The sequence below is a fragment of the Callospermophilus lateralis genome, chromosome 3, assembly GCF_048772815.1.
Source record: "Callospermophilus lateralis isolate mCalLat2 chromosome 3, mCalLat2.hap1, whole genome shotgun sequence".
Lineage (NCBI taxonomy): Eukaryota > Metazoa > Chordata > Mammalia > Rodentia > Sciuridae > Callospermophilus > Callospermophilus lateralis.
The window spans coordinates 198,742,880-198,766,592 of NC_135307.1; the positions used below are offsets into that span (position 1 = coordinate 198,742,880).

Here is a 23,713-nt window from a genome sequence, read left to right on the forward strand (position 1 = left end):
CAATACTGAAAAACTCAAGTGAGTTCTTCTCCATTTCCATACACATACACACTCATATAAATATGCTTCAGATTTTAAAATCAGGAAAGACTAAAGAGCCTACCCTGATGGTGGCAACCATCAAAAGCCTAGGATGTTCTATACCTTCACAAGGAGTTCAGAAAAATCAACCTCATTTAAATTGACAATATCCAGGAAACCTTTTTCTTCTTAGCCATTTTCAATCTGTACTCAAAATGTACTTCAACCTACAGCAAGTCACCCACTAACCAAAAAAAACAAGCCATGCCTTATGTGGAAACAGGACTCTGATGTAAGGAACTGGTTCACCTATATTCACGATACTAGCAATACCAAGTTTTTGTTTTTTGTAAGAGATAATAAAATGTATTCCTACATCTTGAAAACTTAAATTTGAACTCAATCAAATGCCCTTATAAATTTAACATTTAGTCAATCCTCAATGGAGATTTATTGGGAAAAGCCAAAAGGAACCACTCATAAGACACAAATTTTAAAATCAAAGTAAAATTTCCCCCATTAAAGCTTATCATTAGCTTTCAACTGTGAACTGATAACCAAAAACAAATTAGTTTTAAGCTTCTCTTTAAGTGGCCTGTGTATATACATTCATGTATATATTTAATTTGTACCAAAAACTGCTTACAAATGGCAATTCTAGCATGTTTCCTAATGTACTGGTACTGGAGTCTGAATCATCCTGAAAAGATAAATTTATTGAGTTTAGTGGCACTTCTATGGTAAATTTTTTTTTTTTTTTTTTTTGCAGGGGGGGAATTGAACCCAGGGGTGCTTTTTTTTTTTTTTAAAGAGAAAGAGAGAATTTTATTATTCATTTTTTAGTTGGCGAACACAACATCTTTGTTTGTATGTGGTGCTGAGGATCGAACCTGGCCGCACGCATGCCAGGCGAGCACGCTACCATTTGAGCCACCTCCCCAGCCCCTCTATGGTAACTTTTGTATCTCCTAGTGAAAAGGGGGCAGGGACAAGGGCTGTTTTTTTCATTGCTGCCGTCCACTTCACTTCTTTGCTTATTTTTCTGTGTTTCAGTTTGAGGAGTTAATGGCAAGAATGGCGATTTGACTGCACTGGGTCTACTCTCTGTCGTGCTGTCTTGTTCACTTCCCGTGGCCATTTCTACACCATTCTCTGATTTAAGCTCATAATTGCAGGTGGCATTTGTCTGAGTTTCCTCAAAGATCTCTTCTATACTCTCATCCTCTGTGACTGGCTGTTCTGGGTCCATTTCAGAATCTACATCGTCCACACAAGTAAAATTCTCAAAGTGCAGAAAGCCATTCTTGATCATCTTTGTTACTTTTAACTGGAGTTCAGGGGAGTTATTACAAGAGGGTTCCTGATTCTTAACAAGTGCTGTTGGACCACCAGGACTCAAGGAAGTACAAACAATTGGCGACTGAGCTATTGAATCACTTTTCTCAGGGTCTTGAAAGGATTCTGATCCATCAGCAGACCCATTTAAATATTCTACATTGATCATGGAGGCCAAATCCTGTAGTCTCCGCAGTGGAATGTAACAAGATGGAGAATCTTGTCCATAAGCATTTTGGGATGTTCCACTGGCAGCCTACAACTGCAGAGTACACCCATTAAGTGACTCAGAAAAATTGGATTGACCATTACCGAAAGGGCTGTCCTTGTCTGCAGGGGCATCTAAATTCACTGGATTGGAAGAGGGCAGCAGACAATTTCTTCTAGATAGTTCACAGGTCTGATCCATCCTGGGACAGCATCAACCTGGAATCCAAAAACACAGTAATTAATCTGAGTTAATAAAGCCATCTGCATCTTCTCTTCAAAATGGCAGTCATTTCTCAAGGCCTAGTGGCCTCTATGCTTTTCTGCTGTACTTCCAAGGGTGTAAAAAGTTCTCCTGGCTGAAGGTGGAAGAATGGCCTCAGGGAACCTCAGCAAACTCCATCTTTTAGAAGCTGGCAAACCCTGCCACATAGAAACAGCCCGTCCCTTTTTCCTGCACTGCAGACTGGTGGACACTTGGGTTAAACTAAAATTAAAATCCCGTTGGCTATCAAAATTCCTAAAAATCTGTTTCAAAAAGGTACCCCTCCTCCTTCCTGGCTCGCTGGGGCGCAGCGGTCCCAATAGCGCTGCACCCTGCGCCTAAGCCTTGGCAGCGGCAGTGCCCAGGCCGCGGGCAAGTCGGCCCAGGCGGATGCACCCCGAGTTCGCCTTCCCGACTGCAGGCCTGCCCGGTCCACAGCTGCAGGGCCCATAGGCCAGGACGCGGCAAAAGGAGAAACCGCGGCGGCAGGTGAAGCCCAGTCTGGGTAGCCGCAGCCGCTACGGCTTGACAAACTGGCTGTTGCCGACACCGCCTGCCGGGGGCGCCCCTTCCCGCAGCTGCGGCAGCACCTCCCAGAGGCGCCGATCGCACTCCTCGACATTCAGCAGCAAAGTTCGCTGCTGGCCGCAGCCGCCCCCCCACCCCTCAGCGGCTCCCCGTGGGAGGGTAGGCCGAGGTGCGCACGGCGGGCGGCCGGCAGGACCGGGGCCGCGGGGCGGAAGTGCGGGGCGGAAGTGCGCGGCGGCCGGACCGGCCAGGCCTGAGCCCGGCAGGCAGTGATGGGGGCGGGGAGGGGGCCCGCAGCTGCAGGGCCGTTGGCCACCAACCCCGCGCGGCCACCGGCCCTCCCCAGAGCCCCTCACCTCACGGCCACCACCCCCTTCCCCGCCCGGTCCTCTCCTCCCTCCTCGCGGAAACCCAAGGGAGGCAGCAGCTCGGTCGGCCTCCCTCAGGCAAGGCTTTGCCGCCCCAGGCTCACTCCTGTGCAGGCTCCACGCCGCGAGGCACAGGGCTGTGTCTTCCGAGGCGCCGCGCGGACAGCAGCCCTGGAGCAGTGCAGAGGCCGGGCACTGGGCCCCGCGGGCTCCACATCCCCTCCCCGACCCCTTTCCCCTCCCCCACCCCTGTCCCTTCCCCTCCCCCACCCCCGTCCCCTCCCCCCCCACCCCCGTCCCCTCCCCCCCCACCCCCTTTCCCCTCCCCCACCCCCTTTCCCTTTCCCCTTCCCCCACCCCTTTCCCTTTCCCCACCCCTGTCCCCTCCCCCACCCCCTTTCCCTTTCCCCTCCCCCACCCCCTTTCCCTTTCCCCTTCCCCCACCCCTTTCCCTTTCCCCTTCCCCCACCCCTTTCCCTTTCCCCTTCTCCCTAGCGTCTTCCTTCCCCTGCCCGGCCGTGCGGGGGGAGTGGCTCGGGGGGGCCGGTCGGGGTACCCGCTGGGGCACTGCCCGCTCAGCTGTGGCCTCAGCGAAGAGATGAGGCCTTGCGACCCCAAAGCGAAGCCCACTCCCCGCACCAGAGCCGGCACTATCTTACTATGAAGGAGCTTGGAAGCACAGTTTAAGTCAAGTTTTGAAGACGATTCGTATGTTGTAAGTTTGACACGCAGCCACAAAGGCTGTGATTGTAGAAGCAAAGCGTAACATTTAATGTAGTAACTTCCGGGATCGTGAGCTCAAGACCTTGTTTAGGTCTGGTTAATTGGCACGCGCCTGTTTTGAACCCTGAACGGTAACTTCAGCACTTTAAAGCTCTGAAATGTTAGCTGGCAATAACTAGTAATAAAATGAGAAAAGTTTTATTTCTCATGTTTAAGGGGTCTCTTAGGTTTTTTAGTAAATGTAAAAATCCGAAGGCAGAAGTCAAGAACCTAAACATCCTTCTGAGTGCCATCTCATTGAAAGTTAGGGTGATACCAATAAACCTCTAAGTGTAATGGCATCTTTAAATAATTATCTTTGTCTATTCTGGGAGACCAGTCTAAAACATACACACTATTTCTAGGCAGCTCTTGTTATACTGGCAAGGCATTTTCAGAATCCAACCATTTATGAAAGGTGTCAATTTTTATTGTAGAATGTTTTGAGCAATATTACATTGATGGATATTTTATGTAAATAACTGGCCTGTATAGGAACAAAAGTTATTTTAATAATCTTTCTGACTATTGCCCAAATAAGCAAATATAGTATTAATCTTTAAGAACTAGCATGATTGGCTGGTTTAGGTTTCTTATATGCTTTCTTTTCCTCAAAAGGTACTTCCATACAGCCATTTTACCATATGATAAACATAGGTAAAATTGACCATTAGAGTCAGTACAATTAATCTAGGATTTAACTTAGTTTCAACCCTTCCATCAGCATTTATCTTACTATGAAGGATCTTGGAAGTATACTTTAAGTCGAATTATTTATGGGTGGACTTTCCAGTACACACTGCAGTGTACATTAAAAATGGTCCTGAGAAAGTGTTTCAGAGAAGTTTTTCCCCCCATAATTTTTACTTACTTTGCAAACTCATAAAGCTGCAATGCTGTAAATTTTGCAGCTGGAAATTTACCTTCCTGTGCCAGGTTTTTCAGTAATTATTATGACAACAAGTTTAAAGTCTCCTTTGAAATCTGATTTAATTTACTGAATCATGTTTAGTAGCAGTAAGACTCTCAGTATCACAATTAAGAAAAAAATTTCTAATATCTAATGTGTGCCTATGGGGTCTTGTTTTCCCCCTTTTTTATTTAATAAATTGAAAAGAGCAATAGTATTTAGCTTAATTTATAGACAATAGTACAAGTATTTAAATAATAATAATTTAACATCTTTATTTGTTCCTGAGTTTTGACAAACGTCATCTATTGGCTATGTTAAGTCTAAAATTAATAAGTTGGAGAGGAATTATAGTGAATAGAAATTTAATTTTTACTAAAGTATGATTTAATTTTTTACTCTAATATAAATATTAAAAATAAAAATATATTTGTATTTTGAAATTAGCTTTAGTTAAACTTTAATTGACTAATTTACTTTGGAATGAGACAAGAGACATAGTTTTTAACTTAGCAGCCATGGCCTTTACTAGGGTCATGAGATGTGGTGTCATTGGTGACAGGCCTTTTGGGGCTTCAGGGACATCCAGAGAGGCTGCAACAGTGAAGGTCTTTTACATTTTCACTTTCTTCTTTGTTACAAACACTGGCACAAACTAGTTTTAGAATTGGCTGCTCCAATCTTAGGATGATAAATCTTGCCAGTACCTCAGGGTTTGAGAGTCCTCATTTTTATTGCCTTCCTGGAAATAAAAACTGATATTTGGTATCTGGCCACATTAAGAAAGATGAATTTCCTCATTTCTTTGGTATTAGATGTCCCATTGAATGGGTACCTGAGAGAAACCCACCTCACAGGCTGGAGAATTTGAGTATAGGGGACATGAAGGCACGTACAAGAGAAGAACATCACTTACAAGGGCGTGGAGTTGAACCTAGAAAATCAAGGATCAATAATATATGTTTAAATTTTTTATCATAGAAAAAATGTGAAAATAGGTAGTACACTTTACATGGTCATGATGAAAAAATATCGTGGTCAACGGTGAAGAAAAAGTCCAAGCTCCCTACTTCCAGAGCCCACAGGTATCCCATACTGTAATAACTGGTCATTTCTCTGGTTTCTCAGATTTGGACATATAAAAATGACAAAATTATTCATACTCAAAAGTATTTCACATTGATCTATTTTCATTTTCTATGAGAAACAAGGAGTATATTAAATTTATGTTAAAGTTATAGTAATTAACATATCATAGAAATGTGAAAAAAAATTAAAAGTAGAGAGATCTGTTAAAACAAAAAAAAAAAGTTGTATCTATTTTTCTTTTGAAATGAGTGAGTCAGTAGGCATCACAATACTAGATCTTAAACTATACTACAGAGAAATAGTACAAAAAAAAAAAAAAAAGGTACCAAAAGACGTGTAGACCAATCTCCTACTAGAAAAAGGTGCCCAAAACAAATTGAAGAAAAGATAGCCTCTTCAATAATTGGTACTTGGAAAACTGAAAATCCATGTGTAGAAAGATAAAATTAAACCTCTATCTCTCACTGTGCTCAAAAATCAATTCAAAGAATATCAAAGACCTAGACATGAGAATGGAGACCCTGTGCCTAACAGAAAAAAAGAGAAGGTCCACATCCTCATCATTAGGACTTGACTTCCTGAACAAGACTCCTAAACACAAACAGCAAAATTAGGAATCAATTAATGGGATGGATTCAAACTAAGAAGCTTATTCTCCACAAAGGAAGCAATCTATAACATGAAAAGAGAGACCACAGAATGGGAAAATAAATCTTTACAACACACACATCAAATAGAGCAGTAATCTCCAAGATATGTAAAGAGCTCAACAAACTTAATGCCAAAGAGAGAGAGAGAGAGAGAGACACAGACACATAGCCCATCAATAAATGGACTAAGGAATTGAACAGACACTTCACAGAAGAAGAAATACAATTGATCAACAAACATTAAAAAAAAAAGACCATCATCTTTAGCAATTAGAGAAATGCAAATCAAAGCTATTTCCATATTTAATTTCACTACAGCCATAGTGGCAATTATCAATAATACAAGCAATAATACTGTTCATGAGGATGTGGGAGAAAAGGTACACTCATGCCTCGTCAATGTAGAGTAGGTCAATTCACAATAGCTAAAGTATGGAAACAACCTAGGTACCCTTCAACAGATGAATGGATAAATAAAATGTTTCATATATATATATATATATATATATATATATATATATATATATATATATATATATATATAGTGTGTGTGTGTAATATTACTCAACCCTAAAAAGAATAAAATGATGCCACTTGCCGGCAAATGGATGGAACTTGAGAATACCATGCTAAGCTACATAAAACAATAGCAAACTTCCAAAGGCTGAATATTTTATCTCATGTGCAGATGCTAATTCACAATGGAAGGCACTAGGGAAGAATAAATGCACTTTGGATTAGAGAGAGGGAAGTGAAGGGAGGGAAAGAAGTATGAGGTTTTGAAGGATAATGAAATGGATCAGATATTATTACCCTGCATGCTTATACAATTACCTGACTGGTGCAATTCTACATCATGTACAACAAGAAAAATGTGAAGTTATACTTCATTTATATATGCTGTGTCAATTATACTGTTATGTATAGCTAATTGTAACAAATGCAAAAAAGATAGAATCAAACAAATTACAAACTATAAGAATTAAAACACCCTTGCACTGAAATAGAAGGCAATATACAGACCAATGCACAGAAAAGAGAAGGAGGATAAGCCCACACATTCACTTCACACTCATCTTTGAGAAGAGGGCCAATAATACAGAATGGATAAAGGATAGTCTCTTTAACAGATGGTGCTGAGGACACTCACTATCAACATGTGGAAGGAAGAAAACCAAAACCTATCTTACACCATATCAAAACATCAACTCAAAGAGGAAAAAATGTAACAGTGAGATATGAATCTGTAAAATTCTTGGAATGAAATACTGGGGTCCCATTTACCAATCTCTTCCCATCCTACTAAGGTGACAAATATGATTTTTACTCTGATTTGATCACTACACAGTGTTACATGTATTAAAGTATCATGCTATACCACACAAGCAGGTGAAGTTGCTATTTTTCGATCTAAAATAGAAAAAATAGAAAAAAAAAGAAAAAAGAGCATAAGTTTGTGAGCAAAATATAAAAAGAAAACACAGAAGAAACACTTTACAACATTGCTTTAGGAAATGGTCCTTTGACTATGACAGTAAAAGGACAGGGGACAGATCCATAAACAGACAAGTATTATTTTCATTAAACCAAAAGCTTCTGCACAGCACAGTAAAGCATGAACAGGGAAAATATTCAACTGTTGGAATGAGATAAATTACTTACACATCACCTGAGAATAGTATAAAGTGTAAAATACACACAAAAAAACCCTATGTCTCTATTACAATAAAAAAAACTTGAGGAAAAAACAATGAACAAGCTGGGCACAGTGGGACATATCTTGAATACCAGTGGTTTGAGAAGCTCAAGTGGGAGGATCAGAAGTTAAAAACCAGCCTCATCAAATTAGCCAGGCCCTAAGCAACTGAGTGAGACCCTGTCTCTAAATAAAAAAAAAAAAAAAATTAATCTGGGGATGTGGCTCAGTGATTAAATGCTGTGGGTTCAATCCTAGTGTCAAAAAAAAAAAAAAATGTAAACAGAGTAGAATGTTGTTTGCAAAGAAATGTGGCTAGGGTAAAATGGGGTGCTGAATCTTCAATGGATATAAAATTTCAATTGTATAAGATAAACAACTTCTAGATATTTGCAGAATAATTCTGTACTTAAACTTTACAATACTATAATGTTCACTTATGTTTTCAGAGTACATATATCCTACTTAGTATTCTTACTATTGTGCAAGGGAGGAAGGAAGGAAGGGATGAAGGGAGAGAAGGATGATGGAGAGAGAGGAGGAGGCAGAAGGCAGGGAAAGGGGACTAGCCTCATGATGCTCTTCCTACACAGTCAGGATTTCTGCTCAAAGTGGACCTGTCCTTGAATAAATATTCTGCTGTTGCTATCATAATTTTTATTGATTTTATCTTACTACTTATTTTTCATAAGTAAATTCCAAGAAGGCAAAGGACTACTGGTATGAACACAGCACATAAATGTATACTGCATTTGACCACCTCATGCACATTGAGTTTTCATTCCCGTAATCACAGAAGTCCAGTGGGCCAAGGAAATATGGGAGCTGTGAGAGAGTTCGGTAAAACATGACCATGTTCTAATCACAAATAAGTAAAAAAAAAAAGGGAGGGTGATGAAACCCAGGGAGGCCACACATTAATGTCCAACCAGAATTAGATTAAAATACAGAAAGAAGACAGCTTTGTCACTCAAGATACTTCTCTGTGTTAGCCCACCTCTCCAGCTGAGGATGTGAAGGGAAAGGGAAAGCAGGGTGATCCACAGTCACTTTTCTTCCAGTTCTTTCAAACTCATTTACAAATCAGTTGGAGAAACTGTCCACAGTTATCAAAGTGTAGTAAAAACTATTGCACTGGTTCTGTGTAACATATTCACTGCTTTGGCATTAATGAGCACAACATGGATGTGCAAGCTGTACAATATGACTTACTTGTAAGTTTGCATTTAGAATTGATATGGCATACTTAACGATATATGTTAGAAGTCTTGCTAATAATTTAAAATGCTGTAATAAGAAGGACAATTAAAATACAGATAAAGTGTACTATGACATGTGAAGAGATCACAGAAGAAAGAAATAGATTTCTGTGGCATGATGTCAATGGCACAGGTCACCTGCTTTTAGACAGGGACTCTAAGTTTTCATTTTGCATTGGGCCTGACAAATTACATAAGTTTCCCTAAAAATACCAGTAAAAAGGAGCATATTTCACTGGAGAAAGTGCTGATTCTATGATCTGGTAAGATAAACTAAAAAATGAGCCTGAACATAGAAGGAGGAAGAGAAGAAAGAGTAGGAGGAGAGTCTCCCAAGGTGTCCCACATGTGGATACCTGACAAATGACATAAGAACTAAAGTAAAAGATCCTGAAAGAGTGAAAGCTGAAAAAAAATATGAGCAATAAAATAAAAACCTTTAACAGTAAAATATAAGTGAAAGCAACAAACTCATATGTATTTAGTGATAAAAAATAATTGACTTCATTGATAAAAAGTGATGAGAACAGACAAATATTTCATACAGAAGAGTTCAAAACAATACAGGAGAATAGCATCCCCTCCTTCATGTGGAGCTTAGTATTCTTGTCTTTTTAGGAGTGGGCAGACTCAGTGACTTAAATGCAACAAATAGTGAAGGAATAAGGGGAAAGTATTGCATTCCCAAAGGATGAACCTGGCACAAACTACTACTTTGACAATGGATGGACTGTAGCACTTCAAATATTTCAGTGACCATCAGGTAACCTCAACATGCTGTGGCAACAAGGCATTTCAAATCCATACTATTCCTTCCAAAATTATTTAATCAATTATTTTTACAGGAAACTGACAATGACCATTTTCGAAAGCAGGAAACAAACTATAGGAATTCTCTCCCTTGATGTTGAGTGCCTACCTTTTAGTAATCAAATAGAATAATTACTTTTAATTTGTTTCTAATCAATAAATATTTATTGCACATGTTAATGGAATTGAGCATAATATTTCCAAATGCATGGTACACAGTGTTCATATCTAATTATCTATTTTCTACTTTCATCCCTTGTCCTGCCCCAGCACCCTTTCTACTCTCAAGAAATTACTATTGATTACTTTTAAAAAATCAATTTTAGGGTGTAGGTGGCAAACACAGTAATAGAAAAAAGATTTCTGCAGCTACAAACAAGCACTTGCTGGAATGAACTTCTCCCCACATTTCAGAGACCATAAATGTTAACACCTGGCTGAGTCCCCTTTATCTCATTGTACACAATCAGAAAAATAATCTCCAGCTACTGCTTTCACTATGCTGAACTTAATTTTTCCATAAATCATCCAATTGGCTTCAATTCTCACCACATGAGAACAGGGGTTCCACTGAGATCATCAGAAACCACTATGGCACCAAATCTCAAGGTCCCTCCTTTGTCACCCTATAGTTCACATTTTAGTGGTTTTCACAACAAGAGGTTCTACCTTTCTTTTTAAAATCATCTCTTCCAGAAATCCATGTCATTATATTTCCCTGGTTTTCTTTTCTTTTTTTAAAGAGAGAGTGAGAGAGTGAATTTCTTAATATTTACTTTTTAGTTTTCGGCAGACACAACATCTTTGTTTGTATGTGGTGCTGAGGATTGAACCTGGGCCACATGCATACCAGGTGAGCATGTTACTACTTGAGCCACATCCCCAGCCCATTTCCCTGGTTTTCTATCTCCTTAACTGGATGCCCTCACTCTCCGTCTCCTTCATAGACTTCTCTTTTCCATTGCTAAATATAGGTGTGTCCCCAGCTCAGAGAAACGCTCCTTGTACTTCTGCATCTTCACCCACACCCAGGATTATGCTAAGTCTCATGGCAGTATTTTCCACATTCCCCTGCCTCCAAATATCCATTTTCTTCCCAGTCCTCTCCTCTCACCTTCAGACATGTTCATGTGGATATCTAAGAGAAATCACAAACATCAACGCAAAAGCCTTCCTCAAGACAGCACTCTTCCCTGTCTCATGTGGTCTTTCTGCCCCATACAGGATTGGGTATCAGCAAGTACCCTAGAGTGCTGACGTCAAAAATTCAGCAATTGTCCTTGGTCTTTTCACCATTACACTCACCTCAATCCATCCCCAAAACCAGCTTATCCTAAAGACAATATTATAAACATATATGTGTGTATGAGAGAGAGACAGAGAGATACATATATTCAAAATTATAAATATATAAGTATACAATTATATGTATATTAAATATCTATAAAATATATAATTTTAAATACATAAATTAGGTTAAACCACTTTATTCCTGTTACCAAGTCATGCCACCATGTTATACAATACGTATTCTATTGATAATCACATCCATGGGGACAAGTTCTGCTAAATGGCCACAAATCCTCGTCATACCAAGAGACTTAAAAGCTGCTTTTGCCAAAAAGCACTGATTATTCACTGATGCCTACAGATGCCCAATGGACAACCACAAGTGACATAACACTTGACATCTCTGAGATATATTTATTCTATTTATTGGCTTATAATAATCACAGCATAGAAAAGAGAAAGAAATGCCTGCAATATTAGTAAGGACTCCTGAAACATCCCAAGCACAACAGGAGTAGGCAGAAGCCATGACTGAATTGAAACCCTTACCCCACTTCTGAATAAAATTTTGAAAAATAAATATACATATATGTATATAAATATGTATGTTCATACACACACACACAGGATGATTAATTTCATACATACAATTAATGAAGATTTGTATGAAAAAAAAGCTGCTTGTAAAACAAGTACTGAAGGGCTTTCTAAAATTTTTAGTGAACAAGTCAGTCAATAAGTAGGCAGATACTCTGTTGGATGGTAGACAAAAGTCAAAAGTTTGGTTCTGGCGCCATCTGGTGTTTGGCTCTGGCGCCATCATTTGCCCCATCCATGCCAAACTTCCTTTTAGAGAATCACAAAGCTGGGGCTTGGCCTTACACCAGACCAGTTGGGTGCCAGACCAGTTGGGTGCATGAACTGATAGCAATATGCTCTCACATCCTCTTCCAGTCTTCCCACCCATTGTAGCCAGTCCTCTCTCTCCCCATGCAGTTCAAGACTCAGTGAGCTGGAGAGAGTCTGGGTTTCTCCAGTTTCTCCAACCTGAGCTCCCCTGAGGAACTGCCCCCAGTCTCTGACATTCCACAGCTTGCCAGACTCAGACTGGCCCACACAAACCTAGCTGCAATCTGATGAAACTGTGTTTCAGCTTCCCCAGACTCTGCTGCAGTACCAAGGTTTCAATGAAATTTTATTTTGCAGAGAGACCACAAGAGATGCACTTACACTAAGGAGTGACCCTGCAAAGAGGCATCCAGATGGTGGCCACTAGCACAAGCAGCAGAAAGACCTCAGGTGCAACCAGAGCCACAAGTACCCTGCCAATCTATCTCCAGGTCCTGGCCAGTGTCCCCAGACTGAGGTGGCCATGCCTCAAGATGGTGGCAGTGTTGGCAGCAAACCTGCAGTCTCCAGTGGGTATCCCAAGATTGTTGTGGTCATGTGTAAACGAATCTGTGAGTACTATGACAATGGACTTGCAGACATCAGAGGGCAGTGATCCATGATCCACCTGCAGTCTGCAAGCAGACTGCAGACTAACATGTGGTGATCCATCAATGGGAGCAAGTGGCAGGTGATGGGCCTTGACAGCTTTTCCATGTGACCATTCTGCTTCATTTCTTCTGCCCTGTCTTAATCAAGGCTGCCAGAGCCCTTTACCAGGACCTCTGCAAAAGCTTCCCAAATATTGTTTCCGCCTCGACCCTTGCTATCCATTGTCCACAGAGAAGCCAGTTTTTCTTAACCAAAATCAGATCATGACACACTCCTGGTTGAAAACCTTGTACTGCATCTGGAAAAATCCAAACCTGTGTCCAAAGACAAAGCCCCAGGTGACCTGGGCCTGCTTCTCTCAACTACAGTCACCCTCCTCACAGCACTGAGCCACTGTGGCTTTCTTTCAGGCCTTGGAACTCACCAGACTCCTGCACACCTTAGCTCCTCTGCAAATGCTGTGCCCAGTGTCTAGCCCCATTTTTTTTTTTTTTTTTTTTTGTGTGTGTGTGTGTGTGTGTCACCGGGTCTTTCTTCAAATTTTGGTTTAAATGTTTTATCTTTGGACAAGTTTTCTCTGATCATTTGATTATGTTTATGTGTTTATGCTTTCCTCATTTTTGTCATTTTACCTTTATCAGACTGTAAATTTAGTAACAGGGACCACTGGAATGTGACACAAATGAGGCTTCTAATAAGTACTTGTTGAAGGAAGGTGTGCCTTTTCTGTATTCCACAGAACACAGGCCATAAAAGTACAAATAAAATGACTCAGTAAAGTCTATGATGATGGTCAGCAAAAGATAAGAGGAAAGAAAAAGAGCTGAGTTAAGGCCACAAATGGTGTTAAAAAGGCTTGCAGTGTATACTCTTCTGTATTAAACGTTCAGAGTGAAAAAAAAATTAATAACACAGAAAGATTCATGGTTCCTGGAGCTACAGAGAAGTAAGAATGAGAATGGCTACAATTGAGTAAAAGATTGTCTTTTGGGATAGAAAAAAGTTTCTGATAGACTTTGGTGATAGGTGCACAACAGTGTGGTTGTGCTAATGCCTAGAACCAGAACTGGGTACTTCACAAATCAATTTCATTGTGGGTAGAGTACATCTCAATAAAGGTATTATTTTAAAAAAAGGGGGGGGGGTACATGAGATGAACTGCTGTGAAGCTGCTATATCACACTAACAAAACCGCAAGCCCTCAAGAGTCTGGCCATATTATTGATCATTTTATCTGCAGAGCCTAGTACACAGCTGGGACTTACTGCATGAATGATGACTGGATATTAGAGACTGTCATTTGTAAATTAATACTCTAACCACTAGATCTAGCTAAGCTTTGTTCAGCTCTGATTTCAGTAAAGAGTGAGCCCTCATGAGATATAATTTCACATTAATCAGATATGAAACTTAGTAGGCCACAAAAGACTCCCACATCTATGCCAGTATTTGATAATTATGCACACACATAAAAGACCTATAATGTGGGAAGTCCAGATCACAATTACTGAACTTCACAGAGGTATAAAAGAAACTTCCCAGAATCGAGCAGTCTCCCATGACACCTGACTGAACATGGCACCACAATTTCAGAGGCTGGGTAAAGTGTCTTCTTCCACATGTTCACCCTCATGGGCAAGTGGAGATGAACTCCATCCCAGGAATACATAAAAATGATCAGAAAGGTACCATTTGAACACTGAGGTTCATCCTGAACTCCACCTCTCACATATTGTTTGGCCTTAAATAACCTAGTTACTTTCTTTTCCCATCTAGTTATCCACAGAATCTGAGTGATAAGACTTCTGCTGTTTTTATTCAAAATATGCATCAAAGATTGAGAAGTCCTGCAGGCAGGTAAGTAAACCATTTGCCTCCACATCATTTACATGGGATGCATGTCTCCTACTCCAGCTTCCAGAATATTAAACTCTTGTCATCAAAGTTAAAAGTTACATGGCCAACTCAAATGGAACCAAGTCTTTCTAAGGGTCCACCCTTCTAGGGCTGTTCAGTTTGCACAGAAAGATTTCCTGGCCTGCCACACAGCACCAGTAGCATCATGGCTTCAGCTACTTGCAGTCTCTAAGAGAAGATACTAGAGACCTCCATCACTCCAGCTGCATTCAGCAGTGAGGCAGGCCTCACACATGACCATCCACCTACTGCCAGCTGTGCCCATGACGTGGTCCAACACTGTCTGTGAGGCAGCCCTTCTTATGCCTCCTGACAATGTGAAAGAAAAGATGAAGTTCTCATCATAATCTTGGTTGCTGAGGCTTTCATTATGCACAGTGGGGTTCTGGGTAAGTCACAGTCAGGCAATGGAGTTAACAGGCTGGATTCTATTGCTTGAACCAACATAACACTTTCCATCTTTTACTTACCCACTCTCAGGAACACTGTTTTGCATCAGCATAACATTAGCTCAGACAAAAGATTTCTATGACTTATCCTACTGAATATGGTCAGAAGAGAAGCAACCAAAAGGACTTTCTGGGTTTGGAAACCAGCACTTGGAAAAGCACCAGCGGCATTTTACAGGAGCTGAGGCCACTGGGGCAGAGGGACTGTGCCTGGGCTGAAGCAGACCCTTTACTCACCCAGTCTGCTGTGAGTCCCAGAGCACATCTGCACAGCCCTGCAGAGAAATCCACCTGCAACGGCTCAAGGCTACCTGCCCAGACATTAGTTGTGCTTGACTGTTTGTTTGTTTGTCTGGGGGGGAACATACAGCACAGTCTTCACTAATTTGAACACATGTGGGCAAATTACTTTCTTGCTTGGCATCTAGTGCTGAATCTCACTACTCTAGCTCCATAAATCAATCTCCCAGCTCCATAAATGAACCTGGGGTGCCCCTGGACAAATCCTTTTTGGTGACATTCCAAGCTGCCAGAGGATAGAATCACATGCTCCCAGAGGCAGTTCCAGGAGGCATTCAGAGCAGGTAGTCTACCCAGATAAAGCTCTCACCAAAGCCAGGAGCAGGCATGAGCCAACCAATCTGCCCTGTCTCTGCCCTAGTCCCAGCTGCCTTAATCCCAGGAGATCAGGCTGTTCTTGTGTTTCTACTCAGTGCTGTTCCTTCCAAGGCTCCAGCTGCTCCCCCCCACCCCATTTGCCTATAGCTCCTGATCTCCACTTCGCACTAGTTACCAACCTCACTCTAACACTTGCGCAGTACCTTAATCCTCCCACTGACACTGACCTTTTCCTCCATACTTATCTCAGCCCCTTATTCTCATGGTCACTCACTAAAATGTGTCAATCCATCTCAGGTTCCATTCTTAAGTCTAGACTTCCAATACCCTACAAGTTAGTCCAGTTTACCTGGAAAGCACAGCCTTGGCAACAGCCTGCACAGCAACCATTTACAGCAGAGATCAAAGAACAGCAGGAGCAAGGAGGGCACAACCCAAAGGAAAACCTCAGGAAGAGGCATGGAGCTTGACTTTATTTGCTGGTACACATTTATTCAACTCTTCTGGTTCTTTAAGGGTCAAAATTTACCTCATAAAAATATTCAACTCTACCATGTTCCTGAATTCTTTCACCTGAGCTCTTTGAATGGGAGGAGAGGCCCAATGTCTGGGATTGGCTGAGTGGTCTAGGTGAGAACAAGAAGACTAGGCCTACACCCACTTTCTGTTTTTTGTTCACTCTAACAATTCATCCAATTCACAGGTGCTCACTAACTGTATAATATTTCCAAGTGCTGGTTTCCAAAGCCCAGAAAATCCTTTTGGTTGCTTCTCTTCTGACCATATTTAGGAGAATAAGTCATAGAATTCTTGTCATTCCATCCCTTATAAAACTCAGAAAACAAGGACACCTATAACCCCCTTGCAAACACCTTTAACATTCTTGTTTCTGAACTTCTTTAGCTGACTTCTGCACAACTGCATCAGAAACTCTAAACTTTACTGAAAAAATCCATCTCCACACACTGTAACTCTGCACCTGCACTCACCGTTTCCCACAAACAGTGAGTTCCCTGGTTTGCTACAGACTCGGGATGATTATTAACAGTCAAAAGCTCTTTGCAGTATTCAGAGATAGTTCAAGTCCACAAAAAAGCCATTGATTTCTCATAAGTAATCTATCAAAAAAATATGCATCCATACCTGTTTTTTTGGTTTCTGACCTGTTAGAGTGAATGCTGTCTCTGAGTTTATTAAGTGCCTCAAAGCATGACCACATACATTTATGAGATTCTACCCTTCATAGCCGTCAGGCCCTGGTCCTCATGTGGGAATGGCCTAGTCCCTCACCCACATCCCCTTCAATAGGGGTTTGCTCCTCTCATGTATTCAACTCTCTTGAGCATCTTCCCAACCTCACTCTCCATCAGATAATTTCCATTGGCATACAAAAATTATCTGATATTCCTCACCTTAAGGTAAAATCACTACCCTTACTTTCCTGTACCCACTATGGACTCTACACCATACTCTGCATTCATTCACAAGAGCACCAAACAGTTACCTTAATTTGCCATCTTTATCTTTAATGTACATACACTTAACTTAGTAAGCCTTTCCTAACTATAGAAATTAAATGAAGACCAACATTTCTAACACCCTATTATCTTCTAATTTCAGTATATTTTATCAATTTATCAACATAAACTTTTCAGTAACCTGCTTAAAAATATTAATTTTCAGTCTTATATGAAAATATTTTCACCTTCTCTCTACTTTTGAATGCTGATTTCGCAGGACAAAATTCTATTCTGACAGTTACATCCCATGGCTTTTTGAAGGTTTTATTACATTATCTTCTTCATTATTACTTTCTGATATAAGGTATGAGGATAGGAAGCATAGTTAAAACATTAAGCATAGTCAAATGACTAAGACATTATTGGCCTATGTCATACACAACCTGTGCAATTCTAAATCATGTGCAACCTGAAGAATGAGAAATTATATTCCATTTATGTGTGATGTGGCACAATGCTTTCTACTGTCATGTATAAATAATTTGGAAAAAATAAAGAGAAGATTCATTTTTCTAAACTTTCATGAAAACCTGTTTTAAAATTCCATTTCTGAATTCATAAGTTAGTTAATAAGGGACCACAACTAACTAGAAGTTGGAAAAAAGTAGGTTTTCTGTTGTGGTGTTCCATGTTATAGATCTAAACTATGATTGACTTCACTCAAAATTTAGTTTATACCTATCAATTATAATGTTCTTAATATTCAGTTTTATTTCCAATCTTAACAGTAGTAAATAGTTTTATTTTAGGAAGTTGGTTTTTCTCAAATATCATTTGAATGTACACTGATACTTTTGGAATTATGATGGAATTCTTCAGATCTTCAGCAAGCTGCAAGTTTATGATTCACAATAATTTACAGGACATTTGCCTATGGATCCCTGTCAGGCTCTTAATGAGTAATCAAAATGGAGAGCATTCAATCTGTGAATGTCAAAAGCCCAGTATAAATTTTTTCTGCTATAGATGTTTTGTGAAATTTGCAAAAGATCAGCTTCATGGGACCTCTGCTCTTTCTTCATTTACAGAAATTTACTCAGAGAAAGTATTTGCCTGCCCTAAAAGTAAGTGAGGAAGGAGAGAGAGATAAAGGGAGAAAATAATGTCTATGTGTGATCATAATTTAGCAAACCTTAACAGGGTTAGATTTTCTTTCAAAAACATATTAAATTATTTCCCAATGTCTTTTAAACCACTTTTGTGTTAGCCAAACATTTCAAAATTGCTTTTCCCATTTGAGAAAAATTGAAATGAGCTATTGCTAAGGCAGCCAAAAGAATCCATTATATTTGGGACCATCCACTTTAAGCTTGTCCAGGTGAATTAGAGAGGTTAGCCACAGGAAGGTATAAGAGTTTCTCAGAAGGTAATCTCTGTATCCATCAACCACTTTCCTTGAGAGCTTCAGGAAAAGCAATTAATCACCTCAGATAGCCCAGCAGTGTTGTAAGCACAGAAAAAAAATCTCTTTTATCTTGTGGTTTGATACTGCTCCCAACATAAGCTCTATGACCTGCATAGCCTTTGTGGCTGGAGTAGCCTAAATTACCTAGCAGCCTTTATAACCTCTTTTAGGCAGTATTACATCTATAGCCTCTATCAGCTGTGTGATTTATATAATCTGTATATTCTCTAAAAGCTGTGCAGCCTTTCAACTGGAGTATCCGACATTACCTGCCTGATCTCCTTGTGCTTATGATTCTAGATCACCTTGGTAGCTCCTATCACCTGAGAAGCCTCTATGCTCTCTGTAGTTTCTGGGTCCTCAGCAGTTTCTGTGTCGTGATCAACCCCCGAACCTGAGTAAACTTCATGACCTGCATTTCTCTATGATCTGTGGAGTCTCTACTATCTGAATAGCTTCTGTGGCCACAATGACTATGTTGCGAAAAGATTCTTTAATACATGACTGTTCTAAAATACCTCTGTAGCCTTTCAGAACTTTCTTCTCATCATGGCACCAGTAGCCTCTAAGACTACATCACCTCTATGACCTACATGTACTCTATGACCTGAGTAGCCTAAGTGATCATAATAGCCCCTATAACTACATAGTGTCTCTGACTTGCTAAGACAATATATCATTAGTATTTTCTACAGACTACATAGCCTGTATTGACTAAGCATTTTTTTTTTTTTGTCCTGAATATCCTTTATGGCTTGTTTGGTCTCTGTGTCCTGTGACTTGCATAGCACTTGTGGCCTAAAAAGTCTTTATTTATTTTATTCCTATATATAAATATATATATTTTTTATTGCTGTCATGGGTTACAGTGATGGTGGACTCTAATCCCACATGGATTTTGTGGCAGGTGGTGTCAGAAGGCAATAGTTTCTTGCCATCCATATATACCTTACCGGCTGAGTGCCCTCCAGTGGAGATCACAGTGGTCCTGGTGGGCAGAGTGGCCATGCTGTCCTGGTGAGGAAAGGAGGCCCTGACACATGTGGCTGTACTTGACATGGTGCCCATGCACGTTGACTTGCATTAGGTTCTTTGTAGACCCCAGATAATGACCAGCAACCATGTTATAAATGGTAGAGAAGTGGTGAATATCAGTAGATGTAACAGAGGCCAAAGGTGGTAGACCTATTCAGTGAACTTTAATATCTTTCTTCAAACTAGGAATCTAGGAGGAAGCATGAATTAGTCATGGATTAGAGTGATTGACATGGATACTCCTCTGGTGATGTAGTTCTATATCACATGCGAGAACTGGTAATTATGGGTTCCTCCAAAGAAAATTCATAAAAATCAAAAATAAAGATTTTAAAACTAGCCAGGTATGGTGATGAAGAGCTGTACCAGTGAACTGAAAGCTGAGGATCTCAAGTTTGAGACAACTTGGTTGAACAGTCTCAAAAGCTGGGGGAGGGGTGGGGGGGTATATCTTAGTGGTGATGTGCCTCTGTGTTTAATCCCCACAAGTGAAAAATAAATACTAAGAAAGATTTGAAAACATATACATCAGAAGTGTTTTTATGCAAAATTTCACCAAATCTTTATCTCAGTTCACTAGTAGAAGAGGTGGGACAGAGTAGTCTGGATTCAGGCTCTCACCTTTTGTCATGCTACCATGCAAGGCAGCTGGGGAATTTGACACTGACAAAAGTGGGGTTGGGAGCAGGAAGAATTTTGCTCTCATTTCTGTGCAGCAGCTTCAGCGTAAGTAAATTTCTACTCTAATCCAGATGAGCATGTATTCCCTGCTGCCTCCCTAAGATCTGTCTGAGGTCAAAGTGACTGGGTGGAAGTCCCTTTGAAGTGTGTATAGAGAGGAATAAATTAGGAGGAATGTACCTGTAAAATTCGCTGCTTAAATCTTGATGAAAAAACTTTTTGGGATCTCTCCACTAAGCTGGGAGGGGGGGGGGAGCACCCAGAGAAAGACCTGAAGTGAAGATGTAGATAGTACTGAAGAGGAGGCTGGTGGACAAATGACATCTCTACAAATCCACTGACTCTTTATGTCTCTCCTAGTGCTCCTCCTCTTACAAGCTAAGCAGTTTCATGCCATGCTGGCTGCAGACTTAGCTATCCAATTTCTCAGAACACTAATTAGGATGGCAGAACCTAGAATACAAAATTTGAGCAAAATATCCAACAGAGAGAGCATAGGTTGAGTATGCATTCCACCACCTTCCCACAAAACAGCACTGACAGCCACAGCTTGCACACACACACACACACACACACACACACACACACACACCACCCAAAATAAAATTTAAAAAAAAAGTTTTAGAAAGCCAGAGATGATTAACCTCATTTAGTAACCACAGGGGACAGAAAATAGAAAGTGTAGAACCACTGGAAAGAAAACTAGAAAATGTAGAACCACTTTGGAAAGAAAACTAAAAAATGTAGAACCACTGCCCTCTGGTGGAAAAAAAGAGACAGTGAAAGCCAGAAGTATATCAAGCACAGAGAAGCTGGTGCACCCATGGGCTGAGACAGGCAGGACTGGGGAGGACTTTACCTGTTTCTGTGAAGGTAAACAAGTAAAAGGAAAAATGAGATGAAAGCAAATAAATCCCAGGGATTTGAGGAGACGACATAGGACACCCAGCTGGTCATTACTACTTTCTACTTAGTTTCCTTTGGCTTTCTACTGATTTTTGCTCAGCATTAATGTTCTTATGTCCCTTCCCAGAATATGCAACACCAGAGGTTAAAAAGAGATACCAGGCCTGTGTGCTATCTACCTATCTGTTGCTGCTGCAGCTGCCACTCTGAAAAGTAGGTGCCAGTGGGAAGCCCAATTGCCCCTGTATGGTGTGAGGGGTGGAAAGCAGCAGATGTGAGGGACGGAAAGCAAGGCTCAGTATAAGAGCTGGCAACAGTGCATTTGCCTGTTACTGGAAATTTTAATGAAGCAAAAATAAAGGTATTTTTAAATGCCTCAACTACATGCCTTTTTTTCGTACACCTGCAGTCTGTGACGTTAGCCATGTATCTGAGAAATGAGCACAGGTGGTCCTCATGTCCCAAAATCATGCACCCTCACCCCTGATTTGTACTTCAGACAGGCTATAACTGAATATAAACAGAGAGGAAGCAATAGTTATTTGTTAGTGTATTACAAAATATGGCACCATAATCACAGTTTTCACAGAGACCACCCTAACTTTATACAGAAAGTGTTTCTACAAGGATCTGCCCAACAATCATTTGGGCAGCCTCGGATGAATTCCACTTATGTTCTTAGCCATGATGGTCAAGGTTCAGCCTTTAGTTAGCTCTTGTAATTCTCATGCGTTTTGCCTTTAAATTTTTGTCTTTGCCTTAACATCATTGCCTACATTTACAACACAAGGCATTTTACCACTACAGTGGTCAGGTACTGTTATTGTTGGGGTTCCTGTTGGGGTACCTGTTGTGGTTGAAGTCCTGAGCAAGACACACAGAAGTAAGAGGCAAAGGACAGAATTATTGAAGGTGAAGGTGAAGGAGGTGGAATGGAGTGGGTTGAGAGAGATTCTCAAATTCCACAAATCTAGAAAGTCTAGAAAGCAACTTCTTATATACTTAGCTGAAAACCATTCACTTCCTTATACAGACCTTATTTAAAACCTTAATCCATTTGCTCCCATTGGTTATCTTGATTAAAATAGCATCTGAATTTTTCCCCATTGGTTACTTCAGAAAACTTAATTAGAATACTCTCCAGTTTAAACTCCTTGGTTGTTTTAGAATGCCAAACCTGAGGCAGGAGTTGCCATGGTGATAAGTCTTTAGTGGTGGGAGTTGTCATGGCAATGAGACATAGGAATGTGATGACCCATCTCCATCTAGTTCACAAGTGGCATTTTTTTCTTACCTGCCTCTGGCATCTTGTAGTACCTGAAATTCTACATAAGAGTACCATCATTGGAAAAGAATGTGATTCCCAAAGAATTACAATTAATCTTTGGTAATTTTTTTCTTTCTTTTTTTACACTAACATTTTCTATGTTGTGTTCCATCTAGTATTATCCCTTCTCAGTTCTGTGCATGGCTTCTTCCCAGCTCCCTTTTTAACTTTTGTGGATTCTGACAAAAGATGTCAAGTACATGTGCTAAATGAAGTTGGGGTTCAGGTCCTTGGTTATTGAAGGTGACAGTGAAAGTAGCACTCTGTGAGGGTAAAGTGGAGTGGGCCAAGCAAGAGAGAAGCTCAAGGCTCACATTTCTGTAAAATTAGTCTTAAATGCTGAGCATGAAGAAATCACTCCCCTACACAGACCTGATTGAAGAACTTACCAATTGTTCCCATTGGTTATGAAGAGCATCCACTATTCCCTCATTGGTTACTTTAGAAAGCCAAAATGGAATTCTGTCTGCTTTATCCTCATTGGTTATATTAGAATGACAAAACTGAGGCGGGAGTTGCCATGGCGATAAGTCCTTTGGCGGGAGTTGTCATGGTAAATAGGGACGTGATGATTAATCTCCTTGTCTTGTCATCCTGTATCAATGTAGTGGTAACCTGCCTCCGCCATATTGGAGTACTTGAACTCTAACATCTGCAGGGTGGGAAGCGAAACAAAGTGATTCCATTATTATATTATCCATTTAAAAATGAAATATTCCTCATACCGTGTGAGCTCCTGCCAAAAAGCCTGGGAAGCGAATCTGGTACACTCCTTCGGGCTTCCTCTATTTCACCAAGATCTTGGGATCAAAAGAGACAGGAAAAAGGATAGTGGAGGCTTCTGGGCCACCATCCAATTTTTGAGCACCCTGAGATCAATTAGGGTGTATCCAGACTGTGCTGGTATTTCACAAAAGCTTTCCCCCTGCCTCAATTGCCCTCGGCCAAACAGATGCCACCACGCCCTGCCCCGGAGGTCCCAGGATTACCCCACCCACCTCCCAGCAGGCCTGATGGGTGTGCACACGCATGCCCTGAGGCAGCAGCACAGTTCAGTGGCGTCACCAGGGGTCTGTGCCAGTGCTGATCAGCATGGCGTCTGGAGGGTAGTGATGGGGCCTTCTGAGCAGCTGCAAGCTCGGCGTTCACCATGGACACAGCATTT

The 23,713-nt window shown here is 40.7% G+C and overlaps 1 long non-coding RNA gene across 4 annotated transcripts in view; it reads left to right on the forward strand.

Annotated features, from left to right (window-relative positions):
- Window positions 1-3,183: 3,183 nt before the first annotated feature.
- LOC143395952 (uncharacterized) overlaps window positions 3,184-23,713 on the forward strand; it is a 38,494-nt gene continuing 17,964 nt past the window's right edge. For 2 of the 4 annotated variants that reach the window (XR_013155389.1, XR_013090856.2), the window contains exons 1-2: window positions 3,184-3,439; window positions 12,397-14,547. This is a non-coding gene — a long non-coding RNA (uncharacterized LOC143395952). Of the gene's footprint in view, window positions 3,440-12,396; window positions 14,548-19,820; window positions 20,013-21,348; window positions 21,566-23,713 lie in introns of those variants that run through there. The other 2 variants (XR_013090855.2, XR_013090857.2) reach the window with 2 other exon arrangements.